Consider the following 8,134-nt stretch of genomic DNA (forward strand, 5'->3'; position numbering starts at 1 on the left):
ACATCGGGAAGCATTCCTTTCTCCTCCACACCATGGCTGTTTTTAAATAGATGTTCAAACAGTTCCTTCCCAACAGAAATGGCCACGAGGTGGCTGCCGCAGATTTCGCAGATGCCGCAGATGAGACGGCGGCCAGCTTACAGCTTCTACTCGTTTACTTTCCAAGTATTAATTGCTTTTGCAGCAGCAGCGTAATGCCTACAGCATTTACACATTCAGAGTAAACCAACAGCCCTGTTTAGCCCGGCACTACACGAGCCTGAGTTGCCAGAGGTCCACTGAAATCGACCCTTGCCCATCCTAACCCCAGAAGAAAAAGAGTATCTTCATCCCCAGGACTTTTCTGCAGTATGCTATCAGAATTTAACCATTATACATGGGCATGTATGTTTAACCATGCTCATGTAGTTTTCATCTATCATAATTAGTTATAAAATTACACTAGAACATCTAAATCTCCCCCAAAATCTGGGGGGGGTGGTGTGGTGTTTGTTTTTTGTTTTTGTTTTTTAAGGTCAGCCTTCAAAGCAGAGTGTTTTTTAATAGAATCATGGAATCATTTAAGTTGGAAAAAACCTCTGAGATCATCAAGTCCAACCGTTAACCCAGCACTGCCAAGCCCACCATTAAACCATGTCCCTAAGCACCACATCTATGTGTTTTCAGGGATGGTGACTCTACCACCTTCCTGGGCAGCCTGTTCCAATGCTTCCCCACCCTTGCAGTAAAGAAATTTTTCTTAATATCCAACCTAAACCTCCCCTGGTGCAACTTGAGGCTGTTTCCTCTTTTCAAGTCCCTTGTTATCTGGGAGAAAAGACCTACCCCCACCTGCCTACAACCTCCTTTCAGGTACTTGTAGAGGGCAATAAGGTCCCCCCTGAGTCTCCTTCTCTCCAGACTAAAAATGAAGTGGTTGTAAATCGGCAAGTTTTAAGTAAGTAAGAACTGGGAGTTTGTCATCGTTAAACCTGCAGTAGCATTGAACATGGTATTATATTTCAAACAAGTTCCCCCATATTTAAAGAGTGAAGTAACACAGTTATTCACATAAATTCTTTGCTATAAATCCACAGCACTGAGATTCTGCAGTAGGTAACACACATTTGTTATCTTCACACAGAAGAATGTCTCTGATATGAAGGAAACTTCACTGAATGAATAAGGGTTTTGAACCCAACCTCAGCAACACACACTAGCAAAATTGCATTCAGGCCATATGCTGAGTCAGAAGGAGCAGCATAATGGTCAAAAAGAGAAAAAAAAACAGTAAGAAATAGTCTAACAGAGAGGAAAGATAATGGAGGGATAGTAGTAAGAACTTTCACAACAGGGGTGGGAATGAAGAGAATATTTGGAAAGAAAAGTACTGGAATATCCCGCCAAGATGAAGAAGGTCATCTTTTGGCACTTAGATCTAAATCACCCCTGGGATGTTCCTTGTCTTTTACTTTTTTCAATACCTAGAACAAAAAGAGACTATCAGCTTTAAAGGACAGAAATAGCAAACTCAACAGGAGAAGAAAACAAGAAAGGCCAAATAAAAGGGAGGAAAAGCAGAAAGCCAAAGATAGCCTGGAAGATAGGTGAGAAGCCAAACTCTCAGAAAAAAATCAGAAAATGTTTTTGTGACTACAGGACCACATGAACAAGCTTTTTTCCTGAACACAGGAGCTAAATAAAGGATTCAATAACAAGCATGAGGTGGATACAAAAGGAAAGAAAAGGGTAGCAAGTGAAGAACAAGCAAAAAACCTCATTCCATTATAGATTTTAGGTATCTGCTGTTCAATCTCTGCTGTTACATAATTAGGTATGTAACCTTAGGCCCACAGTCTTGCCTCTATGTATAACTTTATGCATAGAGTAACTGTATAACCATAACTGTTTAACTGACATTATGGGTAAGCGGGTTCCCATATTATTTAAATATTTAGATTATTTTTTCTTTAATAGGTACAATGAATTCAGGGACTCATCAGGGCTTACAATGCGAAGGTCAGTTCTTTCACACCTGGGTGAAACATGGGCACAACACTGCGAACAGGACAACCCATTTACCCCTATTTGTTCAGTTCTCAGGATAGCTGGAGGCAGAAAGTGTTCTATTCTATAAGAGGCTTCCACAATGTTCAGTTAATTATTCCCAATCCTTGCAACAGAGCTGTTTTACTTCAGAGAAACACAGTCCTAGCAGGGATTGCTGCTGCAGGCAACAAAGTCAGGGACTGATCAAGCTCCATTGTGTTCACAAAATTCCAGCCAAAGCTGGTTTCTTTCGCCTCATACTGGAAAGAGAAATTCAGTTCTCTTACAGCTGGAATCCTTCCATTTTCCAGCTTAAATGGGCACACACAATGCAGGACATCAATTATTTTCTGGAACTTAAAACAGTTATTTTTCTCCCTACAATGTTTATCCATCCAATTCATTCATGAGTGTGAATCAGCGCTTTCCTGAACCTCTTATGATAAGTCTCTCCTTTTGCACAGCAGGCTCCCCATTCCCCATAACTCACTAGTTGTCCTTCTTTGCACTTTTTTGCTTTTTTTCCTCAAGCAAGAGTGACCAGGTCTGTGTGAAGTGCAGAGGACTGGCAAGACTTTACATGGAACATTAATGCTCCTGAGTTTAAAGGAGGAAAAGAAAGTGGTTGCCTTCACACTTTGTGCTCAGCTCTCATACTTTGAATGAAATCTCATTGCTATTGCTCCTGTCAATGAGATGTGCGCACTTGAGTCACCTAGATGCTTCTGCGTAGCCTTATTTTAGGCCCCAAATATATTTGCTCAGCTGCCTTTCCCTTGAAATATTAAAACAGTGAGGAGTGCTAATACGCAGAACTCTGACTTTTGAAATCTTCAAAATAGACCTTCACTCAGAAATGTTACATGGCAAATAGTTTGCAAATCACAGAAGACCATTAATTGCTTTACAGAAACTGATGCAAGTCCAGCTACATAAACCTAAGGAAATGCAGAGAGGAGCTAGTGTCTTAGTGCTTGATATACATCTGGAAATGTATGTAGAGTGACATACCTGGATTTGCCTTGCTTACTCTGGACCAGAACGTCATTGTGTACCACTGATTTCACTGGAGCAACGTCTATTCATGCCACCTGAAAATTTGATTCCGAAGTTAAAAACCTGAAGAAAAACACCAGAATGTTTTACTCAGTGTTCCTATCCAAAGAAAAAATACCTTAATTCTAATCTACTGATGAAAGACAAACCATTAGTTCTCTTTTGTTGACATACCTATATCTCAGTTGAGAGCACAAGCTGTTTCTGCTTTAAGATGTCTTAAAATAATATCTTCTTTGTCATATCTTATTAAAAGGCAAACTTAAAATATAAATAGAATAGAAAGATCAAATTATTTTATTACATGTAATAAAAGAATTGTTAGTTAATACAAGGCTTGCAAATTGGAACATGTCTGTGAAATGCGTGGAAAAAGCACTTGAGACAAGCCAGCAGAGATGTCATGATGGGAAAGAAACACGAAATATGCACAAAAGAAAAAAAAATCTAAAAAGAGACTGCTAAATAAGATGGTAAAAACAAATCTGTGTACTTTTCCTCATCTTGACACACATTTTTCTTGGTTGCCATGGCAATCGCTTTAGTCTCCCTAGGCTTCCATTTGCCCATTATAAAATGCAGATAATATTTTTTACTGCATATGTTTCATTAGTTCATTTGCAAAGCACTTTTATGTCTGGGGATGAATGGTGCCACATAACTGTAGATTGCTGTTAATTAGTTGGGTTATTGGCTATAACTGATGTCCTTTGACAGGTATTTCGTCAGACTTGATTTTATAGCTGTATAAACTTAAAACGTTGTAAACCTAAATAAATTGAATCTAACCAGAGAAGCAATTAAACTTTTGAAAACCTGTATAGTTCCATTCCCTCAGAAAGTCAAATCTAGTTCTTTTTTATGAACTATTTTGGAGCTTCACATATGAGTTCTCATCCAAATGTCTACATCTATCAAAGGTGGAGCCGTATCACTGAGATCAAGTCATCTGACTTCTAAAAGTCAGAAAAATTAGAGCTGGAAATCACCTGCTTGTATCACTGCTTGTCTCTTTATTAACAGAGGACACTTTCTAAAGTGTCAAATCTAAGATCTGAGTAGTTTTCAGAATCTGCTCAATATCGGCTTCTTCAGTGTGGCATTAGAATTGGTCTAACAGCCATCTTACATTTTCAAATCTCTATAACAGCATTGCTTATTTGGATTTTCCTCTTACAGGAAAGTAAGTCACCTTTAACAGCTTCCAAGATTCTTTAACTTTCTTGCAAGTCACCCTTAACAGCTTCCAAGATTCTTACTGCTTTGCCTGCTGAGTGTTGAGTTTTTCTTAACCACAAACATGCCTGGAATTGCTAACTCATTAATTTTCAGAAATGAAAGTTTCAGCTGACTAACCTTGCAAACTGAACCTTTGCTCCTCTTATCAAGGAGTTAGTAAAACAGATTTTAGCATTTTTGCTCACTGAAGAGGATACTGCAGTTCTGTTTTCAAGTTCCATTGAAGAGCAGGGATCCTTCAGGAGGATTAGAACTGGGTCCAGCTGAGGACTGATCTATTTTAGCTGGGGTTTTCTTTTTCTCCCTCCCCCCATTATTTCACGTATATTGAGACATACCTACCTCTCAGCTATGTTTTCATCTCAGGGAACTTTCAATCCAGGTACTGACTTACGGATGGAATCTACATAATGATGGAAATTCAAGTCTATGCAGATGACTGACTCCCTTGCAGCAGAAGTGCTATTGATCATGCTCCCTTAATACTGCACAGGCCCCTTCTCCACATACTCAGCTCTCTGGAGTCTTAATAGCCAAGCAGCAACCCTTTTTTAGCTGTTTCACAGTTGCCAAGAGCCCCAGAAAAATAGACGGGGCCTTACACAAGGTGTTCTTCAACTGACTACAGAGACACAAGAGGAACACAGCCGATAACAAAATGTTTTCTTTCTTTGAAGACAAACAATAAGCAAGCAGAATTTCCAACAGATGTTAAAATTGAAATTGAGTATTGATGGGAATAAATAGAGACTTTGGGCAAAAGCGGAAATGGTAAACAGGCTTCAGCTTTATGACTAACACTGTGAGATTTATTTATTGGGCGTTTAACATCGTATAACAGAGTGAATGCTGCATTTTGCCCTATTACTGTCAAACTTTTCATCGGCATTAGTAAGAATAGTCATCATTGCCATCGCTGGCCATTGATTTCTGCCCCTCTAGAGCTACTGACCACATCTTTGAAAGAATAGCAAAGATGCAGTGATTAAAGATAAGGATGAAATCATGATTACTGCAGATGCAGAACACAACAAATCATTAGGTATAATTATGTCAGGAAAAGGCATGCTTGAAAAGAATGAAAATCACTTGCACTAGTGATTTCACATGATCATTGCACCTCTTCATTCATTACAAACAAAACAAAATTGAATTTACTAATGATGCAAAAGAATGCAGCTGTTGGTGATGGGATATGTTGTTTTGATCAACGCTTCCTTTCCTTTCAGTTAAAATTTTGAACATTGCTGTTTAAAAGCAATTCTCCTATAATTTTGTGATAGTTCGAGTACTTTTGGTTCTTTTTTTCCAGAGGACAGCTGTGTCATCATTTTGACAACTAATGCGTAGTAATGATGGCTCTCGGGTCTTAAAAATTATCTACTTAAGTATGTCGGAAAAGAGATCAATTAGCATGAAGTGATTTCTGACAAACACTTGTCAGTGGGCTTATAATTATGTCTTAACAGATGGTAGTTTGAAAGGTTGGAACTATCTGAAGCGTGCTACTTCGACTGACAGCCAGGAACAGTGATAGGCAGTTCATTTTGGGCATTATAAGCCAGAATAAAGTATGCACGGGCACACTGGACTTCTCTAGTTGCTTTTCTGTTGTTGATTTGGTTTTCTGTGCTCTGCAATCTGCTGAGCAATTTGTGCATAATCACAATAATTTTACTACATACTACATAAATGTGTATATATAATAATGACACAACATGTAACTACATACACACTCAAATGATAAAGGCAACACTTTTTCTACTGGAATTCTTAAAATATTTTTCAATTTAAAAAATACGTCAAAGGCTTTTCAGTGAAAAAATATTTCAGACAAAATACAGGTTTTCTGCTCAGTACAGCACCTGTGACTTATAAAAGAACAGAATATGTGACCCAGTTATCCCTAACAATCCCAATCTGTTCATGATATTCTAGATAAAATTTGCATGAATCTTACTTTTTAGAGGTAGAATGGCATATAAGTTTGCATTCACAGGTATATAAGTTTCTAAATCCCCACAAAAAAATGTTAGTAACAAATTACCAGGATGAAAGTTATTGTTTTGTGTGGTTGTGTGGTTACCATAGTTTGTTGGGGTGGGGATGGTTTGTTGGTTTGGTTGTCAGGGCGGGTGTGTGTGTGTGTGTGTGTAAGTAAATGGAATATAATATGGAGCTTCTGGGAGACCAAAACCATTCATAAGCTGGATCAAATTCAATTAACAGAACAGTTTGTATCAAAAAAGAAGCTTTTTTCCCAAAACTGCCAAAGCATATTTTGGTTATTTAGTGAAATGTTGTAATTCAAATATGACAATGAAAAGATGCATTTCAACCTGTATACACTATCTTTAAATTATACCCACATTAATTAATAAAATAATGATTAAGTAGTGTGAAATAAAATTGTATTTTTCTTTTGAATGAACACTTCAGTTTTCTCTAAACCAATTTATCCTCTGTGGCCCTTTGAGTAGATGCAAATCTTACCCTTCAAAAACAGGGCCTTATTTATTTAAAAAATAAAAATTATACATTTTAAAGTATTTGAAGCCACTATATTTCTTTCCTTTATACACATCACCAGTCTGCAATGGTGCCTATAATGTAGAATAGATTTCCACTGAAATGGAAAATATGTCTTGCCCAGCTAAAAAAAAAAAAAAATTTTAAAAGTCCAAGTTCTTGATGTTGTTTGTATGCTCTTTTTTTAGATATGCCTTCTTTAGATATACCTGGGGTTTTCTGTAGCAAAGCAGACCACAGTGTGCTGATTAGAATCCATTACTATGTCTGTACAACCTGGCTTCTTCACAAAATAACTGAAGATTGTCCTTAAAATAAGACTATTGCTAATGAACTATCCCCCTTCCTCGCTTTCCTCCTAGCTTTCCAACACGGGAAAAACACATAGAAAATACACCTCGTTGCAAGCCGACACGTATAAGTAAAAATCTCCAATGTGAAAAAATAGTCTTAACTATGTCAAAAGTGTGCAAAGCCAGTCATTTTGCAAGTTCCCCTCAAACAGAACATTCTGTAAGTCATACTGTACTGGACAGCAGGATCTTCCCGTGCCCAATCCAGTTCACAGCTTTACCTTCCACGTACAGCCACTGCCACTATGCAACAGTGCTTACAGGAGATGCACAAGCCTCTCAAAGGCATGGTGGGCCCATCCTTACCACACTACCACGGGGCCTAGAAAATCTTATTTGCACAGAGGACCTGATTTCCCAGATCATCAAACACTCATGCTCCACTGTCTCAACTAGGAGCAGCTATGCTCAGGTCACCCCTGAGCAGCATTACAAGAAAACCAAATATTTTAACACACAGCATTAAAAGTTTACTCTTCAAGTTCTCTGTATTCTATGTGACCATTTGCAACTAAGAAGAAGATAGAGACAGCTTCTAAGCTTCTGCATCCCTCAGAACTGGGGAGGGGGGGATGTGTGAATTGGGTACTCTGAATTATACCCAAGGAGAATGGACTGATTAAATCCCCTGGTGGCAAATACAATATAACATTGATGGAAAGAAAACTGAGGCACTCCAATCCATCAGTGCTTTTTGAATGAAATGTAGCCATCCAGCCTCAAAGAGCAGTATGTCACCAAAAAGAATGTGTGTGCAAGGAACAGGACAGAAGACAACAGGCCAGTTACTACGTTCTTACGTACACAGAGGACAAGACACAAATATTTGTGGCTTGCACACCATGTTTTTAAAAAATGAAGGAGGAAACAGAAGAGATTATTTCAACGTGTGAACAAAGTCTAGAAGGACTTTGTACCAAAAGAGACTG

This window comes from Falco biarmicus, chromosome 15 (genome assembly GCF_023638135.1).
Source record: "Falco biarmicus isolate bFalBia1 chromosome 15, bFalBia1.pri, whole genome shotgun sequence".
Classification (NCBI taxonomy): domain Eukaryota; kingdom Metazoa; phylum Chordata; class Aves; order Falconiformes; family Falconidae; genus Falco; species Falco biarmicus.